Below are 15,977 nucleotides of genomic sequence, written 5' to 3' on the forward strand. Positions count from 1 at the left end.
CCTCTCTCACATCGTAGATCATAATTTTAGGGCCTTTGGCGGCCATATTAAATATCAAAATACAGGGTTTATCACATACATGGCATGTTAAATAATAAATTTCGTTTACAATAATGTTTTTAGTCAGTATTCCACTCGTTTATCTTAACAAAATGCATTTTAGTGCTCACTCTTGTGATTTTTTTGTGTCACCATTCACATTGTACATAATAGGGTTAGGGCTTTTGGAGGCCATTTTGAATATCAAAATACAGGATTTATCACATAACTGACATAACAAATGATATATATCGTTAGCAATCATGTTTTCAGACATTGCTTCACTCATAGATCATAATTACTTGCATTTCAGTGCTCAATTTTGTACAAATTAATTTTCCCCATTCATATTGTACAGGGGTCTATGATGGCGGCCACTTTGATATCAAGAAAATAAATATTTTGACAAAAATCATTTTTTCAGATATTATTTCACTCCGGCAGCACAATTGCATGTACTTTACAGCCAATGTGTGGACAATTTTATGATTTTCATGGGTAATTTGAATATTTTGGCGGTCATATTGGATTTTGCCAATTTGCAGAAAATGCTCAAGGTTACACGAGTGGCATCATTCAGATTCGGAATCAGCACCCTCGAATTGACAAGAAACCATAATAAAACATTGTATATATAAAAAAACAAGGTTCGGCCCCTTCTATCCTGGACTACAAGGACTTCATCACATTAGATCACTTGATCATATCAGATCACTTCATCATATCAGATCAGAACTTAGAGTTTCACGCCAGACTTCATGTCAGAGCAGTGTTTATTTCCACGTGGAATATTTATCTTCTGTGGAATTATTTGCACGCCATCAATGAACTGTTTGCAGTTATTTTGAGAGAGGAATTCTCAGTTCTCATCGAGATCATCAACCTCTTTTAATGAACACTCTCCAACCCATGGATTGCTGAATTTGACTGTTAATCATCATCAACATCGTCTTCACGGACATTTCAACTCGTTACAGTGACTCTTGTTATTCATCGTGCTTCAACATCAGTTTCATCATCGCCATCATTGTGGACTTTTATCTGGATACTATCATTTGGATTATTACTTGGATTTAGTATCACCACTTCGGAATTTTACCTCTAGCACTTCAAGAAATGTACATGTAAGACCAATATATATATTTATTTATGTTTTATTAGTTTTTGAGTGTTATATTTCCTGTAATAAAAAAAGAGGAAATCAAATCTAAATTTCAAATTATTTACTTGTTATTTGTTGCAGTATCGTAACAGGTATCATACAATTCATAAATGGACGTATAATCAAACTCTCATGATGCAGGCGGAACATACCACTTGCAAAATGCTAAACTTAGGGTTTGATTTGTCATGGCCCAAATCTTGTAAGATTAGATTGAGCGCAGGAGCGAAGCGACCGCGCGAGAAATTTTTAGAATGCAAAAATTGGCAAATTTCCGGGGGAAGGGGGGGGGGGGGGGGGTGAGGAGCCAAATGTATTACTGTACACACGCATGACCAAATCATTTCCAAACGACCCCTAAACAAGTTTTCCTGTGTGCAAAACTACCCCCTAAACAAGTTTTTCGCAAGCTTCATTAACACATTTTGGCCCAACAAGTTGTCGCCAGAATATGACCCCTAAACACGTTTTGTCGTGACCAAGGCAACACGACCCCATAAACATAGGCCAGTTAGACACCAGAACCAGGTAAAAAAAGCCTCCAAATGAAGAAGATATGGCTAAAAATGTGATGTACGTATATGATATATACATGTATGTGATATTTAAGTGCAATTTACGTTGCTGGTTTCATCATGTACATCAGCTTACACGGAATCAAATTCACAATCTAATTCTAAGCATTTGAAGCTCATTTCTATGACACTATAGTTTATATACAGGCCTTGTCACATGCCATGGTGGTCAATGCATGGATATATGCAGTGTAGTATGTACAGTCCATTGTACACCGTATAGCCCCTATGGATGACATTTTCTTTTATTTGATAAGATATATTTCACAAATATCCGTAAAACCCAAAGTGGAGGAATAAAAGCAATATAGCTACATGAAGCTGCTTGCTATTGTTGACTTCGTACCAACCCCAGGATGATAAAACCTACATTTTGGTTGAAAAAAGGCTACAAAAACGGGAAAATTTTGGTATAATTACCTTTTAACTCTACAAATAATGGTTTAAAAGTATCAATTATAGGAAAAACAAATTGCCTGCCCCCCAAAACATATAAATAGACACCGAAACCAGAGGAATTGACCATCAAATAAAAAAGTTGTGGTCAAAACTGTGACTTTTTTTTTTTTTTTTTTTTTTTTGGGGGGGGGGGGGGCTTTGCGGCCATTTTGGATTTTGGCCCGGCACACTTTTTTCTCGGACCCGAGACAAAAAAATATTGTCATTTCATGTTGAGATAAGGTAAAAGGAACACAAAATAACTGTTCCCACAGTAAAACCAAAAATCACCCATTTATAGCCCACTCCTAATATACAGCGCATATCACTGCCAAATGCGTCCCTTTGCACTTTTTCAAGGAGACAGAAAAGAAGTCGAAAATATTGTGCTCACATAGGGTCCTACGCCCAATTTCCTATTGTAAAACCTAATTAGAACCCAAATAAATCTGGATGTCGAATGTCAACATAGTAAACCTCGAAAGTAAATTAATTGGATGTGGTCCTCACCTCTTTATGCCTTTATATTTTCACATAATGTAAGACTTTGTTTTGACTTCACAGTGCATGTCCACCCCCATTTCGTTTCCTTAATTTTGATATCAAATAGTGCAATTATAAAACATTCGCACGAATACACATCATTTTAGTAAAGGCCTACAGGCAAGACGGGGAGAGAAAATATAATGTAAAGAAGATGCCTCACTCGCAGATTATAAAGCCTATAACCCCATTACGCTCAGGTTGCCATTGACATGCAGATATACCGTGTATACCAGGTTCATATAATAATAAAAAAGAAAGAATAGTATAAACAATATGTATCGTTAGGTCTCTTTTTTGGTGTAAGATAACAGACCTATTCACAATATAAAATTATATACTCTAATTGGGCTAATTGGGCTGTGAAATATTTGTTATTGTTTTGGGCAATCACCCATGAATACTAAACGTCATTCATGACATCCCACAATGCTTTGGAATGTCTTTTGTTCAGTCTGGGGGAAAACCAAACAACGAATATAAAGAATAAACAATATAAAAGGTTCTCATCAAAGTTGAAATTAGAGGTTTTTTCAACACTCAGTGTCATAATGACAATTTTCTCAGACTGCCCCCTTCCCCCTCTTTATCTTTCTCTTTCTCTTTGGCACATACACTGTAAAAATATTGGTAAAAGTTTTACCACCACGATGGTAATTATGTGTCCATCCAATTTGGGCAGTATTTTACCCAATGTGGGAAGCATATTGTTCAGTAAGGTTAAAAAATAAGCAGCAATTACTTTAGAATGGGCAAAATTTTCATCACACTGGATAAATAAAAATGCCCAAAGGAAATGCCCAAGGTTGGTTGGACATATAATTTCCCTCCTGGAGCACTTTTACCCAATATTTTTTTAAGTGCATAGGCCTATAGGCCCTATGTCAGTGTTATAGTCAATATATAAGCTCCCAAGACCAAGGCAAAGACCAAGGCAAGACCAAGGCCAAGGAAAGACCGAGGGATGAAAATCCAAGGCAAGACCAAGGCCAAGGAAAGATGAATAAATGAAAGCAACCAGTCAAGACCAAGGGATGAAAACCTTAAAACCTCTCAATCAAGGTATATAGGCCTGTAGCCCTCGAGACCAGGTCCAAAGTCCAAAGAAATGAAAATCCAAGCCAAGTCCAAGACATGTTAACCACAAGACAAGACCAAGGCATGAAAACCTCAAAATTTCTAAATATCAAGATATAGGCCTGTAGGCCTACATTAAAATGATGAGTGCTGAGCAACAGATTCATGAAAATATGAACCAACATCCGATGGGATATATATTCCCAAGTCAAATGAAGGTAACATCTTTTTTTATCTATATTTTTTTGGAGGGGGGGGGGCTCGATCTTTTTAGTGCATGGTGAAACTTCGCGTTATGAACCCCAAAAATATAATTTAAAATAGGATATTGGAGTGCAGTGGCGGACCGTGACCTGAAGGAGACATATGATTGGAGGGGCACTGTATTCTTTGTGAACAATGCTGTGCCCCTCCAATGCTTTGTCTCCTCCGGGTCACGGTCCGCCACTGTTGGAGTGAGAGCTCATCTATGAAACTTAACTAAGACAAAGACATGATCCGTTGCCTAATTCAATACGAAATACAGTGAAATGGAGTTTGTTAATTAGCAAGGGACAATATAGCGACTGAGTGGGCGAAACAGACAATTTTAATCGGTAAAACGGTATACAAAAGGCAAGAGCAAATGAGGTGTACATGTCGACGAGCGAGCGTAGTGAGATTTATTTCCAGTTGTTACCAGGGTTATTTTGAAGCTGAACGCACTGGCCTAACATCGGGCCAAGCACTATGTGTGTATGTGGGGGGGGGGTGATAGCCATCTAATGATCTGAATCATCATTATCGGGATTATAATTTTAGGTCATCACAGGCAACAATATAAACTTCTAAAAAGGTGGTAATAGCACAATGATGCAAATTAAAAGAAAAGTATAAAATTATTTTGGGGTGATGCATCATTCAAAATTTGGAACGAAATTCATATTTGAAAAAAATTATTAGATTGTTATGGAATAATATATGTGATTTAAAGTCCCCTATAAACGGATGAAAATGTAAAGTGTCGGGCAAATATTGCTGTCATATTTTGCCTCTATGTTTCATTAACGGCAATGATTTTGTCATTTTGTCTTCAGTAACTCATCTAACTTCTTACACGTAATATAAAGTCCCCGCGTCCACAAAGATGCTAGGATAGTACATTCACGCCAGTGTATTCAAATGATTTTTTATTGGTTTATGATCAAAGTTATAACCATATGTAAAAGACATTGGTATCATACAATTCATAAATGGACGTATTATAACCAAACTATCATGATGCAAGCGGAACATACCACTTTGTCATGGCCCAAATCTTGTAAGATTAGATTGAGCGCAGGAGCGAAGCGACCGCGCGAGAAATTTTTAGAATGCAAAAATGGGCATATTTCCGGGGGAAGGGAGGGGGGGGGGGGTGGGGGTGAGGAGCCAAATGTATTACTGTACACACGCATGACCAAATTATTTCCAAACACCCCCTAAACGAGTTTTTTCCTGTGTGCAAAACTACCCCCTAAACAAGTTTTTCGCAAGCTTCATTAACACATTTTGGCCCAACGAGTTGTCGCCAGAACCAGAATATGACCCCTAAACACATTTTGCCTTCTTGATAATAATATATTTAAATATAAAAGACAAAACTATATTTATGGGCATTGCATACCCCCCCCCCCCCCCCCCCCGTGCAGTTAGGGTTAAAATACACAATCAGGAAGAACCGGAAAACTTTTCAGAAACGAGGAGGAAAAAGCCCCGGGGAAAAAACCTTGGGGAAAAAAACATAACCTAATAGGTTTGGCTAGTCTTAGAAAAAAAAAAAAAGCTTTGGAAAAAAAAACATACACTAAATACGTTTGACCCTGCCACTGACCAGTCTTTTAAAACCTCCTTTATATTTGAAAATTGATGTTTTTGATACCCTTAACGAGTGCACGTGCGGCCCGCGTCCAAAACTGAAAGAAAACATACCCCTTTAAACGCGTTTTTGATTTTTTTTTTTTTTTTTTTTTTTTGGGGGGGGGGAGGGGTCACGCGTGTGTACGGCAATATATTTGACTGCCCCCCCCCCCGGGCAAATTTAAGCACTTCGGACCACATTTAAAGATAAATCCATGCATTAACAGTAGCATTCATTATTTGATGATTAAAAAAGTATCATTTTTGTCTAGTGGGGGGATGATTGTACATGCCACCCCCTCTCCGAAAAGTGGAGGGGATGTATCCCCCCTCCATCATCCCCCTGGGATTTACGCCCGTGTCAAAAAGTAAAAACATGGCACACTTCATGACGGTAATTGGGGCTCTTATTGTGTGAGAGGTTTTAGTGTAGGTGACTATTAAATTGACACAATTTGGCTAACGTTATTAAGGATCAGTCATGCTGGAATACACTTATTGCTGTTTTGATTATCCTGATTATATATATATATATATATTTTTTTTTTTTTTTTTTTTTTTTTTTTGGGGGGGGGGCAACTGCCCCCGCTGCATATGGCCATGTGTAGGAACACATCTGCCTTGGAACAAAATAAATTTAGCAAGAATTATCTAACATGGTATAAAACTAAGTCATTCCTGTTTGGGGGAAAAACTCTGAATAAGCATAATTCTAAAATACTAAAATAAATTAACAATACACACTAATTTCTTGTGTCTTTTATCATTTAATACAGACTTGAAATAATTTTAACTGGTATAAAACTACTTTAGATGGCACTGAAATCCTTAAGTTGGTATTTAAAAATATCCAACGTTTAAAAAGGCCTTGTACTTCAATTAAATTTTAACAACAATATCAAGTATTGAAGAATGAACTTCCCCTCTGTATGTACTTCTCTTTAAGACATCAACACAATAGCATGCGTCCGTTCGGCATGATTTGACCAATGCGGTGACATTTAAGCATGACTCTAAGTCACAATTAATCTTTGTGAAACACCCCCCCCCCCCTCCGATGGAAGGCAATTCTTTGGAAGACATTGATACAGACATTCATAGTAACATAATATCACAATAAGATTCATTTAAACTGAATAGTGCAATTCAAAATTGGTAAAACAACAAATTGGTAACTCGCTGGATTCCACAACAATTAGCTATGCAGTGTATAAAATAATATACAAGTATAAATCATTTCATTGAATGAAAGAATGCATACTCTTTTTACTCAATCAAATAATGGATTGAAAAATGATGTAATTGCAGAATCACAAATTCAGGAAGTGATTTGAATTGGCACGATCACATCCTGATATAATTGAAGAATGTCATGTAACCTACATGTATATCGTTATCACAATGATCAGATATAAAATAGATTAATAGAAGTGAACATGGAACAATTCCAGTTTATTAGCTTCATAAAATGACACATTGGATCTGCAGTTAGAGTGCAGACAATGAGAAAAATCGGCTCAAACCTACAGCTGATTAATCACCTGTTCATCCATTGTGACGTCAGCACATGTAAAATATGCGCATCATGCGATCATGATGCGCACAAACAACTGTGGAATTATGTCCTTAAGAATAGGGGCAAAATAGTGGGGTTCAAAGTAACTGAAGACCACCTAAGGGAAAGGCCTTCGATGCCCTGAGAAATTTCCTTGATGCCCTTCCAAATATGTTTACACTCAAAGCCAAAATAAGTACAGTTTTTGCCTATGGCCATGCTACCCAGTGTACAGTAACCCAGTGCATGTGTCCCATTGAGACGAACATTTATTATTGATGCCCTTTTTAATGATAATGGGTGTCCCAAAGCCCTGTTTTCCCATCCTTTTGAATACCTCATTGAAAATGGATTTGGCACTTTGAATGATTAATCCATGTCCTTATTTTGTGTATCTCATATTAGCACAAGAAAGTGACGCCAGTTATGCATGAAGCTGGCTGTAGCTTAGAAACATTTTACAGAACAGCGCCCTCCTATGATGAAATCATGGGTACTGTTTCATTAAGATATGCCACACTGAGTAGATAGGGGAGCCTTCGGCAAAAAGGGTACAAAAATAAAATGGATACAAACTACTACATCTGCATAAAAGCACCATTCTAGCTCCTAAAACAATGTACGGGAAGCTCACCTGGAAGAAAAATACATTGTAAAAATACCCCCCCAAAAAATGATCAAAGATATTGGTGAAGGTTTGAGGAAAATCCAGCAAAGATAAAGTTAATAGAATTTTAAGATTTGGATTTGTGACGTCACATACGAGCAGCTGCCCCATACATGTATGTTGTGTATTTTACAAAATGCATAAATTTCAGTTGAAGACTATAAAATTCTGTTCTTTCTGGAGTGGGTGTGAAAAATTTGGCTGCAGACATATTGAAGGAACAAATAAAACCATTTTAAATTTGTTGAGGAAATGACATGGGAGGTCACAAATACAAAAAATTCTCATTCTAATAACTTTTGATATCATTGATGGATTTTCTTCAAACCTTAACCAATATTTTTCATTATATTTTCTGCTGTTTTTACCCAAAAAAAATTCCATGATGAACTTCCCCTTTAAATTATCTTGAATATTTCAGACTTTCTGTCAAATAACTATCAAGCACACATTCAATTCTACCATAGTAAATTGTTCTATATTCATAAAAAATAAAGATATATCTAGCAACACGTAATAATTTACCAATATATTTTCACAAAGAAGAATATTATGTGAATTGAATATGTTTAAGTAGCATTCATGATTACAATGTACATTTCAATCAATAAAGAACAACTATTTACAAGTTTACTAGAGTACTTCTCGATCATATTTACACTTTTTCAAGTCTCAACACAAATACAAGGTGAAGGGACATCTAAGTAAATGGGAGATTTCAAGTTCAGTGTTAGTATTGGTGTTAGAAGCACAGAACACTCCCTTCCCTAGCATCAACACCTTACATGCCCTAAAAAACACTTGAGCCAAATAAAAATAATAGGCATTTTGTTGGCAAATCTATCAAAAAATAATCTGTTCAAAGAAGTATTTCTATTATCATTATTACCCCGGATTTAGCTAGTCTAGAGCTACCTTCGAGTGCTCAATGCTTTCAAGGTATTAATCCTACCGGGTACCCATTCACCTCACCTGGGTTGACTGCAGCATGATGTGGGTAAATTTCTTGCTGAAGGAAAAAAAGCAAAGGCTGGGAATCGAATCTAAATCCCTCAGATTGAAAGATGAATCATAACCACTACACCACAACGTTCCCATCACATCAAAGTACATTGATGATAAATCAACAAACATTCTTTCCAAGAATAATCGGATCTTGGAAGTCAGTGGATTCTGACATGAAAAATATGACAGCTGAGCAGCCTGGCGTTACACAGTCTACTGCCCTGCCGGTGTAAACTTCTGAAGGTTCAGAAAGGTTTAATTTACACCTTGTGAGATTCATCCAAGAACCAACTACATTTTAGGTCTAGTGTTGTGCTGATCTCCAAATTACCCGTGATCACCAAACTCAAGGGTACATGTACATATTATTCTTACAAATATAAACAAGGATCTTGTAACACAAAGGTCTGTTCTTATCACTATAATGGCCTTAGCCAATGAAAATCAGTGTTGTATGCCAGTATTGATGACAACACCGAGCAGGGACAAATCAAAATTGCTCTTTCATATTTTGCATTGTGTGACAGGATAGAGGTACCCATTATACTGTCAATGTTGCTTCATTTAAATGGGCAAAAATTTGCTTAAGCAGAAGACAAATTGTCCAACTTTCCAATATTCAGCAGAGTCTGCAGAAAATAACCTTATTGGCCCGTATTCTGATGGCAGGTTTAACTTAAACTCAGGTTTAAAGTTGTGGTTTAAGTATGGGAAGCCAAAAAGTATCAAAATTTGTATTAAGTTGTATGTTTCTCATATTTACTGTGCTCTTTCCTGATTCATCGATGGTGAAGACAATCATCTATTTATACTTGCTAGACAATTATGAATGATTTGAGAGCCAAATGAGCTGAAGTATGCTATCTCTACTGTTAGTGATTTATGTAACAATTGGCTACCCATACTTAGACCACAATTTTAAACCTGAGTTTAATTTAAACCCGACTCCAGAATATGGGCCATTGGGTTGATTAATCGTCAAAGTCAAACACTTTTTTTGGACGAGAATACGTAAAATGTGATATTACATCTTTTCAGGTAGAATTTCTGAGGTCTTCCTACATGAGATTTAACTTCAGCAAGTCAAGCATTATAGTCACACTGCCTAACAATAACCATTATTTGAGATTTCAGTTTACTTTGAATAAGTACAGAATTTAGAAACACAAATTAAAAGCATTATATGATTGTAACTACTTACTACTACCCTTGGTTTCTTGTGATCACCCATTTTCAACAGTGTTACAGTAGCTTATAAACATTCTGTCAGTGAAAATGACATCACGAAACACTCCCCTATATTGAGCAAGGTTTGGCTGAGATTTTTAAGTAAAAGGCATGATGAATACACATAGAACAAACCATATACATGCAGCCAGATTCAGGCTGTTTGATAGACGCATCACATATAATTGGGTGATGCTTAAAATGAATTATTTATGACATTATCAAACTTTTCTCATACATGGAAGATCGAATCATCAAGTGTTTTCTACTGCACATGCAGAAACTGGAAGCGCAATTGGTTGGAAGCACTAAAGATGAGCTAAGACACGAGGTGATAGAATAAGGAATATAAAATAAAGCTACATGTATCGCAAGTAATACTGTTTTCTATGGTGTTAGTCTTGGTGTTGGCATTGTCAGATGAGTTGGTTCGTGTCAGGATCCTCAATAATACATCAGCAGGCTCAAACACCAGAGCAGAGTGTTATTAAAGGAAGAAGTGAAATTTACTAATGTAACACCAATCTTGAAATGTCCAGGAACACCATAGTAGATAGAGGTGTCTTGTCAAGGTACAAAATGAATCTGACACTAACATCGGAGTATAGTGTAACTGGATTGGTGTCACAGAAGGCTCCGATGATGGTGATATATTAAACATCAGCTATTACACTACAAATGAGTGTAGGGCAAGATGACATGGATTGGTGAAGCAGGTGTTATCACAAACACCGAGCTTGAAATTACAATTAGTAACCCTCAGGAAAGAGTCAAGATGTGTCACAGAGGTGTAAACTGGCACACAGCATTGAATAGCAGTTCAAGGCACTTGCAAATCTGTGTTGCTTGGGGCTGCATAAGAGAGGAAAAACAGAAAAGATAGAATGTAAATAAATCAATTTGCTGCAAGCTGATGATCAAATACAGAGCACATCATATCTTCATATAATGTGTGCATTTGTTCATTTACTCATATTCAGTTATGCAACTTATGGTATTGTGAAGAAACAAGAAAATATATTCAAACAATATATACAGTCGAAGCAATATTCTTTGCAAAAAAAGTAACGGGGGGGGGGGTTTCACAATAATCTCATGTTTACATCTTTACCTCATTCTACTATTAATATCCTATCATCAGAATAATCATCACTGTTGAAATCGTTGTACTCTAAAAATATACTTGTGATCAAAAGATGGTTATTCTGAATTTGTTGAAATATCCATTGACAGTCAACCTGTCAAATGGTGACCCAATAAAAACACAAAGAGTTTTCTGAGCTTTGGTTTGGCACAGCCACACCAACACTGCAAATCCCCGAGGCATGTGAACACCACTGTTATAAACTACTGAAATCCTTGCATCTGATTGGCTAAGAGCAAATTTGGCAGTGAGAATCTGTGACAAGATGCTTCACGAAAGACTCTCCAGGTAGGCAGTATGAGTCATCTATGACCTTTACAGAAATACCAACAAACTATAATGGAGATAAAATTGATCCAAACTGCCCTGAAGGTATTTTGTAAACTTCGATCTTGGACTTATTAGAAAGATATCAATCTGCATATAGAGTACCAGGGGACTGTAACACAAAGTTCAGCAATCACTTTAACCCTAAACAGACTGGGCTATTTTGACGCCTAAGAAGACTGGGGGGATCTCGGCCGTTGACCGCTCGATCGCGACGAAAATTGGCACGCACAGAGCTGCCAACCTGAACAAGACCATTTCAGTATTTATAAAGCTGAAAATCAGTATTTTGGTGAGGAAATCAGTATTTTCAAAGAAATACCATAGGACAACACAAAACTGTAACTTGAGAAATCAGTTTTTGCATGAAACCATCAGTATTCTTCTCATTTTTCAGTACTAAATGCAGAAAATCCTTACTACTTGGCAGCTGTGCACGCGCATTACCCATGGCATTATCTACTAAAACTAAAAAATCAAATTCTGCAAAAAATCTCATTGCTCATTAATTATGCTAATTTATGCGTAAAATCATAAGTTTGCTCTAATTGATAAAATAATGCCCCTAAAGCGCTAATTTTTGTTTCACATACTCTAGATAGGCATCTGATCAAATTTTTTTTTTTTTAATTCAACATCACATTTATTTTCTTATGTATTCTATTGTTTTCTTAATTTCTTATGTATTTCTGTGTTTTTCGACTTTTAGTTTTTTATTGTTTTTTCAATGCAAATTGTCGGGGACTTTATTTTAACCATAAAAGAGATAAAATTAATTGATTTTAAGCATTAAAAGGAAATATAATGATACATGTATGAATTTTGGCTAAAAACACTATTTGCATTGGATTTGTACACAAATTCACGTTTTTGAGTAATTTTGGGTCTGCATGCACTTACGAAATGTTGCGTAATTTTAGAACCGCGTACCCGGGGGTCACAATTTTGGTCTCAAAAGTTGCGCGAGACTTGAAAGTAAAAAGTCAGCGAGCAACGCGGTCAAAAAATTTCAAGCAGCGGATTTATCGCGAAGAATGTCGAGGGGGGGGGGGCTGAATCAGCCCCCCCCCCCCCGTCTTTTTAGGGTTAAAGGAATATCTTTATGATTGATTGCATTGACTACTGTGTACAATCAATTGTTAAAATCAAGCATACAATGAATTACTACCCTTTGTGTTACAAGCCCCAGGTTGTCTTCTGAAAGGGAGTGATTGATCCAATCACTCTGAACTATGGAAAGCCGGCAGTGTGTTTAATTTATCAAGAACTATTTCATGTTGTGTAATGTACCTTTTAATAATGGTACACTAAAAAAATAATTAACTGAATCTCTCACATATATTCATAGTAAGCGGTGTAGGACAGCATACAGGGTATGGGGTGTGGGGTGGATGTACGTTTGGGGAACATACCTGGTGAGTACATGTACATTCAAATAGGAGACAGTCATAAAGGTCTTCTCCTTCTTCTCCTTCTTGACCTAGCTTGACTGTCATCAACTGTCTCCCTAAACTATCTTCATTATGAACAGTTTATGAAGACATAGAGGGGTGTGAGGTGTATGGAACAGGTGGATAGGGGTGTGGTAGGCAGGGTGACCAGACGTCCCGTATTTCCCGGGATCGTCCCGTATTTCGCTCCTTTGTCCCGGAGTCCCGACAAACCCTCCCCAGGACGCCTATTTGTCCCGTATTACAGAATATTTAACAAAGGGTAGTTAATACATTTAAAAGTGACGAATTTTCATCAAACAACCAACAGATGACGAAGCAGAGACAACAATAAAATCGTTTACTGTAAACTTTTGCAAGTTCCGCGGTGATTTTCTTGCTAACCCAATTAAATACACTGCAAACGAACTGGCCTACTAACTGCCTGTGTGTGGCCAGGCTACCATAGCCAGTCATGGATCGGAGCAGATTTTAAGTTTGACAATGTTTCACTTTGAAATGTTATTCATTTCTAAAACATTTTAGTTTTTTAAGATTTAAAAAATGTATTTAAAATAACACCAAATATCATTATGATTTTTGTTAGATGATAGGATTTTTTTTGCTTGACGTTCGAACTTTTTTCCTCTTTCTTTTTTATCGTTCTTTCTTCATGTTCTTCATCCTTCTATCCTTCCTGCTAGCCCTTTTTTGTTCCAACTATCTTCATTTCCTATCTTTCTTTCCTGAACCTTTCTATCTCTCTCTCTGTTCATTTTTCTTTCTCTCCTTCTTTCTCTTACTTATTAAATTTCCTTTTTATTTCCTTCATTCTTTCTTTCCTTAAACTTTTCTCTCTTTCTTCCTTCTCCCGTGCTCAGTCTCCCTTTTCTTTTCGCTCTTTCTCTCCTTCCATTATTTTCTTTTTTTTTTTCATTCTGCTCCTCCCTTCATTCTTCCCTTCCTCTCTCCTCATTTCTTTCATTCTTTATTTTTTTTCCTTCTAATTCTTTTCCCTTATTCTTTCTTTCCCTTCCTTCCTTCTTTCCTCCCTGTTTTCTTCTATCTTTGTTTGTTTCTGTCAAAGAATGAAGGAAACATTTTTATTTCCTTCATTCATTCTTTCTTTCCTCCTCCTTTTTGCTTACTTTCTTTTTTCCTTTCTCTCTTTCATTTTGTCTTTCACACATTTATTCATCTTTTTTTCCTTTCTTTTTCTTTCTTTCCGATATCCATTTCAAAGAATGACGGAAACCTTTTTTTCTCTCTTTTATTCTTTTATTCTAATTTTTTCCCCCTTAATTTTACCCTTCATATTTTCTTTCTTTCTTCTCAATTCATCTCTTTTCTTTCGTCTTTTCTTTCTCTCCTTCATTCTTTCGTTCACCCTCCCTTACAATTCTTTATATTTTTTTTCACAAGTCTAACACTGTGTAGCCTTCTTTGTTGATCTTTACTTTTCAACTGTCCCGTATTTCATTTTGAGAAATCTGGTCACCCTGGTGGTAGGGGAGTAGAGGGTGTGTTTGGGCGACATACGTGGTGAGTACATTCAAATAGGAGACAGTCATAAAGTTCTTCTCCTTCTTGACCTAGCTTGACTGCCATCAACTGTCTCCCTAAATAAACTTCATAGTGAACAGCTCGGATGATTTCTACCAGACCATGTCTCCATCTTACAACCTAAAGTTAAAGGGGAATCCAACCCAAATAAAAACTTGTTTTTATAAGAAAATGAAAATTCAGACAAGTTGATAGGTGAAAGTTTGAACAATATTGGACAAACAACAAGAAAGTTATGAATTTTTAAAAGTTGTAAATATTGGTAATCACTATACCCATGGAGACTTCAAATTGGCCGCATATGGGATGTCATAGTGATGTAAGGCAAGGACTACTCTTCCAAGTACTCCAATACATATTATGGCTAAAATGTCATTTTTCCCAAAAGTTTTATTTCAAATTATATTTTTCTTTCATGAGGACATTAAACAATATACTACCTGGGTTATATTTAGATTACTGCCCCAGGGGAATGGGTACTTAGCAGAAAACCACAAATCCTGATAATAAAGTACATGGCCTATGGGAAAGTTGTCCTAGCCCCTTGTCATAATTTACTTACCCAGTTGCCAATTTGAAATCTACATACTATTAGTGATCTCAATTTTAAAGCAGCTATAACTTTCTTATTGTTTGTCCGATTTCTTTCAAACTTTCACCATTCTGTTTAATCTATTTTTCTCCTTCCCAACACAAAATTTTATGGCCAAGGCTGGATTCCCCTTTAAATAATCAAATACATAAACAAGACCAATAGCAAGCATTGTAAGAAATAATGTTATTTTATCCTTTTTTTTTACGAATTGGGTTATTGCAGAATTTTTGGGGTTATTTCTTTCATTTCAAGGGCTTCCTATTCGAAGTAACACTCAGGCAATTACGCAGTAAAAGCAAAAATCACTATTCTGCCGTACTTTAGAATATTGATTTTCAAAATAAACTTGACTGTTGTTTGTGACAGATCTTTGGGCGATTATTGACAGAATGGTCGCCCCAAATCATGCATTTTGGAGGAATTTTTTTTACGGGCGATTTGAGAAGTCATGAGGACAAAATCGCCTGTCGCCCTCATGTACTTACTACAGTTACATTGACTTGTTTAACTTTTAAAATTCTAAATTGTGCCTGTAATGCGTTCAAAACATGAAGCCATGAACAAAATTACACCACAAACATCAAGGAAGTAGAACAAGTCAAGCGGAATAGTGCTAGGTATGTGATTGGCAACTATATGATCGTCAATCAAGTGTTTATGTTAAAAAGAGCTTAGATAACATCACAGTCAGTTAGCAATGCTCTTCAGGATAAGGTTCAACCTCATTGATATTCACTGGTTGAACTATCTGA

At 36.4% G+C, this 15,977-nt stretch overlaps 1 long non-coding RNA gene across 1 annotated transcript; it reads right to left on the reverse strand.

Annotated features, from left to right (window-relative positions):
- Window positions 1–7,752: 7,752 nt before the first annotated feature.
- LOC129281032 (uncharacterized) lies at window positions 7,753–14,746 on the reverse strand. The gene is made up of 2 exons (XR_010296271.1): window positions 14,607–14,746; window positions 7,753–11,018 (listed from the first exon to the last, which is right to left on the reverse strand). It is a non-coding gene; the product is annotated as an uncharacterized LOC129281032 (long non-coding RNA).
- Window positions 14,747–15,977: the final 1,231 nt, after the last annotated feature.

This window comes from Lytechinus pictus, chromosome 17 (genome assembly GCF_037042905.1).
Source record: "Lytechinus pictus isolate F3 Inbred chromosome 17, Lp3.0, whole genome shotgun sequence".
In the NCBI taxonomy this organism is placed as follows: domain Eukaryota; kingdom Metazoa; phylum Echinodermata; class Echinoidea; order Temnopleuroida; family Toxopneustidae; genus Lytechinus; species Lytechinus pictus.